This window comes from Peromyscus eremicus, chromosome 7 (genome assembly GCF_949786415.1).
Source record: "Peromyscus eremicus chromosome 7, PerEre_H2_v1, whole genome shotgun sequence".
Lineage (NCBI taxonomy): Eukaryota > Metazoa > Chordata > Mammalia > Rodentia > Cricetidae > Peromyscus > Peromyscus eremicus.
In genome coordinates this window covers 66,292,450-66,304,469 of record NC_081422.1, presented here as the reverse complement: position 1 = coordinate 66,304,469, position 12,020 = coordinate 66,292,450, and positions in this window count along the sequence as shown.

The window sequence follows — 12,020 nt, the reverse complement described above, 5'->3', positions numbered from 1 at the left end:
AAGTATTGAATGAAACAATGTATGGAAAGCTCTACCATGGTTCCTATCACATAGTAAGTACTCAATAAATTATGGATATTTTTAAAATAAATAGTATTTTAACCAGTTCCTGGGTGATTCCTCTTCAGCCACACTGTGGGAAGTAACTTCTAACCCCAGGAGATAGCAAGCTGTATCTGCGGGAGCCTGTCTTCTGCATTCCTCCAGTGAGGGGTGGCACTGCTTTCCAGTTCCTGTTGTTGGTGTATTAAGATTTATTTGTTGTTTGTTTGTTTGGGGGTTTTCAAAATAGGGTCTCTCTGTGTAGCCCTGGCAGTCCTGGAACTCACTTTGTAGACCAGGCTGGCCTCAAACTCAGAGATCTACCTGCTTCTGCCTCTAGAGTGCTGGAATTAAAGACTTGGACCACTAGCCTGGCAGTGGTGGTGCATGCCTTTAATTCCAAGCACTTGGCAGTTGGTGGTGCATGCCTTAAATCCCAAGCACTTGGAAGGTAGAAGCAGGTGGATCTCTGTGAGTTCGAGGCCTGCCTGGTCTACTGTTCTACAAAGTAAGTTCCAGGATTGCTAGGGCTACACACAGAGAAACCCTGTCTCGAAAAATCTAAAAAGGTGTGCTACTACACCAGTTAAAGATTTATTTTTTTTAAACCTTCACATTCCAGTAGGAACCTGTAGGCTTCGCCCAGTACCATTGTGGGTGGGTAGTGCTGCCAGTGTGGGTTCCAGAAAACAGTACCAGGAGCAAGTTCAGAGTATTAGACTTACTGGAAGGAGGGAGTAGGCAAGGATGGCCTTCGGGCCCTGATGCAGACCTGACAAATTAGAAGAGTGAGCAAGGAAGAGGTAGACTGTCAGGAATGGTCACTTGGCTCCTAGAAAGGCATGCACAACCCTGCAGTGGTTAACAGCAGAGAGCTGTGCCTATTGCAGAACTGGGTGTTCAAATCTCAGGCCTTGAACGCTGCAACAAGATGTTACAGCAAGTGACACCACTAACAGCAGCTTCCCAAAATGGTAACCTTAAATGGAGGCCTTGACGGTAAACTACTGTGGCTTCCAACAGTTCCTGTACAATTAGCAGAACAAAACCAAGGCCTTCTGAAGTCATTGAGAAGGAAGTGAAGGGTAGTGGTGCTTTTCCTTCGGGCTCTCCGCAGCAGCCAGTGGACCTACGCTTCAGAAGAATGAGACCTGTACTTCCAAGAGCTCTGGTGAGTAATTCCAGGTACAACCAAACGAACCCCTGTGAGTGCTGTGCATGGTGTTCTGGAGTCCTTCACAGGACTTGATGATCCTCTCTGCCTGGTGGAGAGTGGACAGTGCATGTCTTTGGGACCACCTGTACAAAGCCTATTATTTCCTCGTGAGTGCCCTCAGTCCTACAGTTCTGCTGGACTCTTGAGCATGGTCATCGGAAAGTCCACTCTAATCTACAACGTGTCCATGAGGGCTCAGTCACAAGCAGCAGCACCATACGAAACAGGTGTGGTGGTGCATGCCTGAGGAGGTAGAAGCAGGAGGATCCAAAGTTCAAGGTCATCTTCAGTTTACACTGAGTTTGAGGCCAGCCTAGCGTATGTGACACCCTATCAAAAGAAGTTGCAGGTCACAAATGAACATAAAAGATACCTATGTTTCTATCTACTAACAGTTATGTAAGACAGAGTTCTCACAGCAGCTACAAATTACTGCCTAGGGTATATGGCCCAAAACTGAAAGACATTGAAGAGGCACAAGAAAATACCATGTTTGGTGTTTGAGAAAACTAATATTGTTAGCACATACTACTCAAAGCAAGCTATAGGATCAATGCAATCAATCCCTGTCAAAATTCCAAAGATATTTTCCAGAAATTAAAAAAAAAAAAAAACTTAAAAATTGAATGGAACCAATAACCAAAGCAGTCAATGGGCTGGTGAGATGGCTTAGTGGTTAAGTTTCAAGCTAAGTTCAGGCCCCAGGACCCATGTGGTAGAACTAAACCACTCCTTCAAGTTGTCCTCTGACTTGCACGTGCACCCACACATATACACCAATTATAAAATTTTAAAGTGTAATACTGTGGGGGGGGGGGGGTGTCTTTGGTTTTGTCTTTTGAGATGGGGTTTCTCTGTGAAACAGTTCTGTCTGTTCAGGAACTCACTCTGTAGACCAGGCTGGCTTCAAATTCACAGAGATCTACTGGCCTCTGCCTCCTGAAGTGCTAGGATTAAAGGCATGCGCCACCACAGCCCAGCTAGTAACTGTTTTTAAACAGTTTTCCTATACTTTGTAATGTAATTTTAAAATGTAATGTAGTCTATGGAACACAAAAGATCCCTGACAACCAGAGTGATTGATCTTAAACAGAAAGAACCAATGTGGAACCATCACAACTCAAAATGTACCACAAAAACATAGTAGTGAAAACAGAATGTTATGACAAACACATAGACCCTATCTCAAAATAATTAAAGGGTCTGGAGAGATGGCTCAGTGGTTAAGTATTGACTGTTCTTCTAGAGGACCCAAGTTTGATTACCAGCACTCACAGGGCAACTCAGTTATCTAACTCCAATTCTAGGGGATCTGATGCCCTCTTCTGGCCTTCTTGGGCACTGCACACATGGTGCATAGATAAACATGCAGGCAAAACACCCATGCACACAAAAATAAAAAACTTAAAAAAATAATAAAGAATGCCAGCCAGGCATGGTAGTTGTGCCTCTATCAGTTACATTGCTTGGGAGACTAAGACAGGATTGGCAAGTTTTATTTGGGTGTTTGTGTCGTAATGTGTACTTGGGTACAGGTGTCCTTGGGGAACAGGGGAAATGGATCCACTGGAGTTGGAGTTAGAGGCAGTCGTAAACTCCAACATGGGCGCTGGAAACCATCCTTGAGTCCTTTGAGGAGCAGGAAATGCTCTTAACCACTGAGCCATCTCTAGCCTGAGACTCATTTCTTTGTTTTGTTGTTGTTTTGACACCTTAAACTGCATAGCCTTGGCTAGCCTGGAACTCACTGTGTAGACCAGGCTGGCCTCCAACTCGTGGAGATCCTCCTGCCTCTGCCTCTTCCTCTCAACTGCTGAGAATAAGAGTGTGCACTAGCACAACTACCAGCCCCCATTTTCAAAACAAAAGGCTCAACAATAGAATGCAGGCTTTAGCATGTTCAAGGCTGGGAGTGGGGAATAAGGACTATTCTGTCATATGATCTCACAATCCCATCCTGGATATTCATCTAAAGAAAATGAAATGTGTGCATGAAAGAGACATCTGCCCATGTCAGCACTGTTTACAACAGCCAAGAGATGCAAAACCTAAATGTCCAACAAATGAATAAAGGAAATGTGTCACATAGACTCAGCAGAGCACTCGGCTTAACAAAGGAGAAGTTATCCAAACACCTATAATATGCAGTCGAGAAAAGCCGAACTCAGAGGCAAACATAGAATGGTGGAATAATGATTAGCAGGGTGGGAGAGCTATTAGCCAGAGGGTCCAGAATTTCAGATGAGAGTAATAAGCTCAAGGGGCCTACTAATATGTAACATGCTAAGGGCTGGAAAGACAGCTCAGCAGTTAAGGGCACTGGCTGCTCTTCCATAGATTCTGAGTTCAGTGCCGAACAACCACATGGTGGCTCACAACCATCTATAATGAGATCTGGTGCCCTCTTCTGGACTGTAGGTATACATGGAAGCAGAACATTATACATAATAAATCTTTAAGAAAATATGTAACATGCTAAATAGCTAATAGCAGTGTGTTGTGTTATTTATTAGCATACAAAGAAATGGGCTTCAGGGGCTGGTGTGATGTCTGACAAGAGAGCTTGCCTACTGATGAGTTCAAACCTGGAACCCACACAGGAGAGAACTGGCTCCCACACATTGTCCTCTTAGAGTTAGCAGGTGTGCTCTGGTGCTTCTCCATACCCCCAAAGTTGTTTTGTTTTTTTTTATTTAAAAATAAGTTTCAAGCCAGGAGGTGGTGGCACGTGCCTTTAATCCCAGCACTCGGGTAGCAGAGGCAGGTGGATCTCTGAGTTCGAGGTCAGCCTGGTCTACAGAGCTAGTTTCAGGACAGCCAGGGCTACATGGAGAAACCCTGTCCTGAAAAACCGTAAATAGTAAGTAAGTTTCATTGTGACATTTTCATACATATATATCATTATATTGTTCCCACTGCTCTCCCTGGCCCTCAGTCTCCAAAATCCCCCATTCTTTGTTTCCAGTACCTTCTCCTGTTCCCCCTCACCCTTCCTTTAGACCTCTTCCTGCCTTCTCATAGTCTGCTTTTTAATCTCATGACCCTACACACACACACACACACACACACACACACACATCTAGACTCAAGAGAAAACTCCAATTTGTGTTTCCGTCTCTGGCTTATTTTGCTTGACATGACCTCCAGCTCTATCCTTTTTTTTTTTTTTTTTCTGCAAGTGTTACAATTTTTCTCTTTTTCAGAGCTGAATAAAATTCCATTATATGTATCTACTACATGATCTTTATCACATATGTATATGCTACATGGTCTATCATATTATATGTCTCTACTACATGGTCTGTATCACATGTGTGTATATTACATGGTCTGTAGATAGAGTTTTCCTGCCTGGCCCACAGTCAGGGCAAATCTCTCTCACCTGCCAGTTCCACAGCCGCTCAGACCCGACCAAGTAAACACAGAGACTTATATTGGTTACAAACTGTATGGCCATGGCAGGCTTCTTGCTAACTGTTCTTACAGCTTAAATTAATCCATTTCTATAAATCTATACCTTGCCATGTGGCTCGTGGCTTACCAGCATCTTCACATGCTGTTTGTCATCATGGTGGCTGGCAGTGTCTCTCTGACTCAGCCTTCCACTTCCCAGCTTTATTCTCCTCCTTGTCCCGCCTATACTTCCTGCCTAGCCACTGGCCAATCAGATTTATTTATTGACCAATCAGCAACACACTTGACATACAGACCATCCCACAGCAATGGTCCTTATCACATATGTGTATACTACATGGTCTTTATCACATTATATGTATCTGCTACATGGTCTGTATCACATGAATATACTACATGGTCTTTATCATATTATATGTATCTACCACATGGTCTTTATCACATATGTATATGCTACATGATCTTTATCACATGTATATACCACATGGTCTTTATCACATTATATGTATCTACTACATGGTCTTTACCACATATGTATCTACTACATGGTCTTTATCAGTTCAGATGCTTTGTTGCTGTCATTGCATTTGACATGGGGTCTCATAACCTAGGCTGGCCTAGAACGTGCTATGTAGTCAAGGCTAGCCTTGGACTCTTGGTTCTCCTGCCTCAGCCTCCCCAGTGCTGAGATTACAAGCATCTCCTCCCTCTTAACTTTTCATTTGTTTTTGTTGTTGGTTTTGTTTTGTTTCATTTTGGTTTTTGGGGGGGTTGTTTTTGTTTTGGGGGAGTTGGTTTTTCTAGATAGAGTTTCTCTGTGTAGCCCTGGCTGTACTGGAACTAGCTCTGTAGACCAGGCTGACTGAAACTCAGAAATCCACCTGCCTCTGCCTCCTGTGTGTGCTGGAATTAAAGGCACGTGCCACCACCTCATTCATCTGTTGATGGACATCTAATCTAGTGCTTAGCTATTGTGAATAGTGCAGCAATGAACAGCAATACATATCTCTGTGGTATGGCATATGGATTTCTAGGTATTCTTACTATAAAAAATAAGCAGATTGGGCTAGAGAGATGGTTCAGCAGTTAAGAGCACTGGCTGCTCGTCCAGAGGTCCTTACCTTAGTTCAATTCCCAGCACCCACATGGTGGCTCACAACCATCTGTAATGAGATCTGGTGCCCTCTTTTGGCCACATTCAAGCAGAACACTCTATACATAGTAAATAAATAGGTCTTTAAAAAAAATCAAGATAATAGTTTAAAAAAAAAAAGCACATGGGCTAGGCAACAGTGGCACACATATTTAATACCAGCACTTGGGAGGCAGAGGCAGGCAGATCTCTGTGAGTTCGAGGCCAGCCTGGTCTACAGAGCGTGTTCCAGGACAGGCTCCAAAGCTATGCAGAGAAACCCAGTCTCACAAAAGAAAAACAGAAAATAAGCATATGAAATAATATGCTAATGTAGCACAAATTCTAATTGGTCTTTTTTTTTAAGATTTATTTATTTATGTATACAGTGTTCTATCTGCATGCATGCCTGCACGCCAGAAGAGGGCACAAGATCACATTATAGATGGTTGTGAGCCACCATGTGGTTGCTGGGAATTGAACTCAGAACCTCTGGAAGAACAGGCAGTGCTCTTAACCTCTGAGCCATCTCTCCAGCCCCCCTTATTGGTCTTAAAATAATAAACCCGGAGTCAGATACAGGAGTAAATGCTGAAAGATCAGAACGATGAAGGAGCAAGCCACAGCCACCTCTTACCTCACCAACTCCTCGGCCTGAAAGGGCCCAGCTCCTGTCTCCACTCCACATTATCACTTCCTCTCTCCGCCCAGCCACATCACATCCTGTTTTCTCCTCCCAAGTGCTGGGATTAAAGGCGTGTGTCTCCCAAGTACTTTGATCAAAGGCATGAGATCCCAAGTGCTTGGGATTAAAGATGTGTGCCACCATTGCCTGGCCTCTGTGGTTAACTAGGGCTAGCTCCACACTCTGATCTCTAGGCAAGCTTCATTTGTTAGAGCACAAACAAAATATCACTACATGCTAATTAGCTCAATTGAGTCATTCTATAATGTATGAATATTTCAAAGCATTATATGTAATAATTATGTACAAATTTAACTTGTCAATTAAAATGTTTAAACATCTTTATGCTGATGCTGGATCTGGCTCCTGCCAGTCTTAAGCCAGCCTGGTTTCCTGCAGTCTGTACCTTTCAGTTCTTAGATTTCTGACTTCCTCATAGTTGAGAAACATGGTGTGTTTCCCTCCAGAGGCAAAAGCCACTTTCAAGTCTCTGGAGATTTAACCTAGAGATCCCCCAAGTAATAGCAAGACTCTCAGGAAGCTTTAACCAGACTGTTCTCTTGTTCTCAGGGCAGTTCTGTGTGTTCATTCATCCCTGGCCTTCTGCAGCCATGATCCTTGTTGGACTAATGTGACAGCCCTGGAGAAGGCTGGTGGCAGGGCCTCTTAGCCTACAGCAAGGATCACTTGATTCTGGCCAACTCTCATGATGTTTTGTCCCTCATCTTCCTAGTATTCCTATTGATTACACTCATGGATGGTGCCTCTGGCAGCCCAGTTAATGAAGGTGCGCTCCCGTCCCCCCACCCCTGATCTCCAGGGCCTTGGCCATCGATAGCTTTGTCTTGTGGGGCCCACCTTGCAATAGAGTAGCCATGAAAAGCAGGTTCCCCAGAGGCTCATTCCCTACCCTGCCCCCAGCCTGGTTCTCTCAACTCCTCTCTTGTCAGGCTAGGTGCCCTGCCCCTTGGCCTCCATCCAAGCCTCCAGGCCATCTTGCCTTGTCCTCATTAAAGCCTGAAAGGAGCGGGTGTGCTTTCAGACTCTGAGCAGCAGGGTATTGATCAACACTGATAGCAGGAGTAGCTTGATCCTCCCCGAACTGCAGAGATTAATTAGCTTGATTCCCAAGCATAATTCTTAATTAGGCACAGGAAGAAAGGGAAAAACACAAAGGGACTATTCTTCCCCCAAGGACTGCTGACCTTCTGTCCAGGGTGAAGAGGGAGGCGCAGGAAGTGGGAGGCAGAAGCAGGTAAACACGTACTGGCACCTCAACGCTTCCTGCTGGGTCCAAACCTGTACGGTTCATGTGGACATGTGTGCTTCTCTTGTTTGTCCCCCTGATGCACAGAGAGGCCGAATCAAGGCCCGAGTTCCCCCTGATGCACAGAGAGGCCAAATCAAGGCCCGAGTTTGTTCCCCTGATGCATAGAGAGGCAGAATCAAGGCCTGAGCTTTGAAGTTCCTGCCCTAGGCTGTGCATATCTATTGCGAACGCAGCTGCACTGGCTTCCGGTAGAAAAGCTGGGTGGGGAGAGGTCAGTGTCCTGAAACTTGACTAGAAACACCAAAGGAATGCTTTCTGCAGCCAAGAAGCAGGAGTTACCTTGTATTCCTGACATTTTCTAGAACTTTTGAGCCACAGCCCCACTAGTTCTTTACTGATAGTGGGGAGGGCAACTGAGTTAGAAAGAGGCTATGATTTTAGCAAGTGTGAGAAATACCCATCAGCCTGCCTGGCCCTGAGCTTCAGGATAGGGTTAGAATTATTGAGGAAGTGCACAGGCACAGAGTAGGTTCTTGAAGCATAGTAGGGGCTTCCAATCCTCCCCACTAAAGAAGGCAAGCCAAGGAAGCAGCTTGTCAGAAAATGAGTTACAGGCGGCTCATTCACCAGCACACAGGTAAGGGATGTGTTGACCCAGGATTTCTGAAATCAAGTCACATGATGAGCATAGACGAACTGTAAGGACTGCAGGCAATGTGACCTGGGGAAGACAGAGGACTTGGCTGCCAGACCAGGGTCAGAGTGGGCTGCCTGGAAGAACTGCCAACCTGAGTCCTGCGTGACGTTCTGTTCAGGAAATAGTGGCTTATGGATGTGTTAAGGACCACTGGAAGTCCTTGACATGGGTGGGAAGTCAGACCACAATGCCCTGCCCTATGACCAACCACCACTCACCCCCCCCCCCCACTAAAATATGTCTCCCATCCAGCTCTTTTAAGCCTCTGTAGGACATTCTGATCCAAACAACCAGTTATAGGCCAACTACTGAGGCAGTGTGGACCCTGACCAGCTGGACACTTGATGCATTCAGAAACCATTAGATGTGACTGTGGGGCTGTTTTTCTACAAGGTCTTGTCTTGAACAGGTATGTATTGACGTCTGAAGACCTCATGGTAGGATGTGTGGCACTCACGTATGGTGTGTCGGGAGCCCGTAGGAGAGGTCTAAATGAAACTGGACTGGCTGTTGTCCCTTGTTAAGCTGGGTGGAGTCATTGTACGCTACTTCAGAAAATGCATGAGATGTCCTTTACAGTAGGTGGTGGAAGGACGTGCTTAAACAGGAAAGCTCTGCGTTCATCCTGACTTGGTCCTGAGGGGAGGAGACACTGGTTTCTGCCCAGGCAGATCAATAAGCCTGTGAGGAGACAGATCCCTCCATGGGGAGCAGCTCAAACCGCAGTCTCCAAGGAACCAGCCTGTAGCATGGAGACCTCAGGGCAGGAGACAGGAGCATAGCACAAGGGGCATAGGGACATCAGTCTGGAAAGGGCCATTGGGCCAGGAGAGGGGCCTCAGCACAGGTTAGCATTAGCTGTAGATGGGACACAGGAACTCATCTCTCCCCTCCATGGGGACCTGCTCCAGGATTAGCTCTGTCTGAAGGAAGAAGATCGCCTAGTGTGATCCTAAAAATAGCAGATGACCCAGCCAGAGCTGTACCTATTGTCACTCAGGACAAAGAAATGACAGGTACCCTGAGTCCCAGAGTTCCCTCTGGTCTCTCCAAGGCTGAGGTTGAGGACAAGGTCAACATCCACCTAAACCTCCAGCTTTCTGCAGAGGAAGGGTTGTGTCCAGGGAGCCACAGGCCTGTGAGAAGACCATGGGATGACATGTCCAGATCTGCCCAGGGAGGCAGAGAGGCTGCCAACCCACAGCATGTGGGAGAGTGCTTTCTGCAAGGACCTGGATGATGTTAGGAGCTTGGGGGCCTGGGAAGGCCAAATGTTTAATATTTGGAAAGGAGGCTGTCTAAACAAAGCAATTAGGAGCTCCTTTGTAGTGCTATGAAAGAGATGGATTGGCTCTTCCAACATCAAAGGGAGGCTGATACAATGGGGACTAGCCAGGCCAAGGCCTCTGGTGGAGGAGGGGATCCCTGCTCCCGACAGGGCAGCCCACAGAGTGCTTTGAAGCCCCCCAATAAAACTTGTTTCCAATCACTTAACACACGTCCTAAAACTTCCCGCAGAGGAAGGTTATCATTGCCTAAAACCACTTTTCAAAAAGAACATTTGCCACCAAAACAGAGACCCACTTGGGGTTCACCCTTCACTGTTTGCAGTGGGAGATACAGAGTGTGGACTGTCCCCTTCTTCAGGGGGACTGACTGAGAGGATCCCACCCCCCACCCTCACCCCCATGAGTAAGCTGGGTTAGCAAACTGGGGGAGTTCTGCTTATTGGCTGAGTGACCGGACAAGTCAGTGAGTGACTGAGTACTGCCAGCCTTGCTTGTAAAATGGAAATAGAAGGTGGTAGATCAGCAGCAAGACGGCCCTTGGGTTAAGGCCCCTGATGGTGTGAGTTCAACCCCTAGGACCCCACGGTGGAAGGAGAGAACCGACTTCTACAAGCTGTCCTGTGATCTCCACATATGCCGCCGTGTGTGTGTGTGTGTGTGTGTGTGTGTGTGTGTGTGTGTGTGTGTATGTGTGTATGCATGTGTGCATGCACATGTACATGCAGCTACACACACACGCACTGTAATAAAAAGAAAACATTTTTCATGGAAATGGCAGTCCCTCATCACATGGGTGAGCAGTGTAAGTCCAGTGGTTCTGGGTGAGGGGTAGTCACAGAAAAGGAATTAGGAAGATCATGTGGATGGGGTCTGGTGGGCCCAAGCACTAAGATGCAGGGAGCCTGTCCCAGAACCCAGACTGGCCTGGAATCTGCTGTATTCTATGACCCTCTGATGCAGCCACCTGTAGACCCTGGATGTTTCTGGGGTCCATTATGGGATGGTGATGGCTTTGCAAACGAATGCAGGTTGACATTACAGATTCACTCAAATTCAGTGATTTTTACTTCTCAAACCTACACCTTGAAGAGGTTATAGGTAAAAATGAGATGATCTTGGCATTTCCTGGTGAAGCGTTCTAGAAAAAGAAAAGTACATGGGAGCCAGACATGGTAGCCCAGGCTGCACAGTGGCGGCACTGAGGAGGCTGAGGCAGAAGGCTCTTCAGTTAGGGCTAGCCTGGACTAGCTTTCCAAAGGGAAGTTTATTTCAAAAACAAAACAAAGTTAGCACATGGTAGATGAAATAAAAATATTAGGACACTGATATTAACTATGAAAATAAATGGCGATGCATCTCACGGTCACCGGCAGCCTGAGCCAGCAACCTCCTCTTCCTTAGCCCTCTCCGCCCCCCTCTCCTACAGCCTGCCAGAGAAACAAAACAGCAGGCTGGAATGCACAGCTTTACTTCAAGGAGCTGGCTCTTACCGTCTTGAGTGTTGGCACGTCCAAAGTCTTTATGGGCTATGCTGGCTCTCTGGAGGACAGGGATAAGCTGATGCCATCACATCACACATACTCAGGCTTCCATCTTGCTTGTAGGAAGCGGGTCAGGATTTGTTCTATCCAGGCCTTCAACTGATCAGATGAGGCCTACCTACATTATGGGAAAGCAATCTGCTTTACTCCAAAACCATCACCATCCCATAATGGACCCCAGAAACATCCAGAGCGTCGTTTGATCACGGAGCCCTGCTAAGTTGACGTTAACCACTGTCTTCCTGCCTATACTCAACACAGGAAAATACTATTAAAATGAACGACTGTCAACGGGCTGATACTGTAGTTCAGCTGGTAGAGTGCTTGCCTAGCAAACCAGAAGCCCTAGCTTCCATCCCCAACACCACATAAAACCGTATGTGGGGCGCTGGAGAGATGGCTAAGTGGTTAAGAGCACTGGCTGCTCTTCCAGAGATCCTGAGTTCAATTCCCAGCAACCACATGGTGACTCACAGCCATCTATAATGAGATCTGGTACCCTCTTCTGGCATGCAGACATACGTGCAGGTGGAACACTGTACATAATAAATAAAATAACAAAACAGGTGTGGTGGTACACACCTCTAATCCCGTCACTCAGGAAGTAGAGGCAGGAGCATCTGAAATGAAAGGTCATCCTCAGTTAGTTACCAGTTACAAGTGAATGCAAGGTCAGCCCGGGCTCCTGGGCTCCTGAGCCCATGTCTTAGACATGGGCTGTGATATGAAAGAGC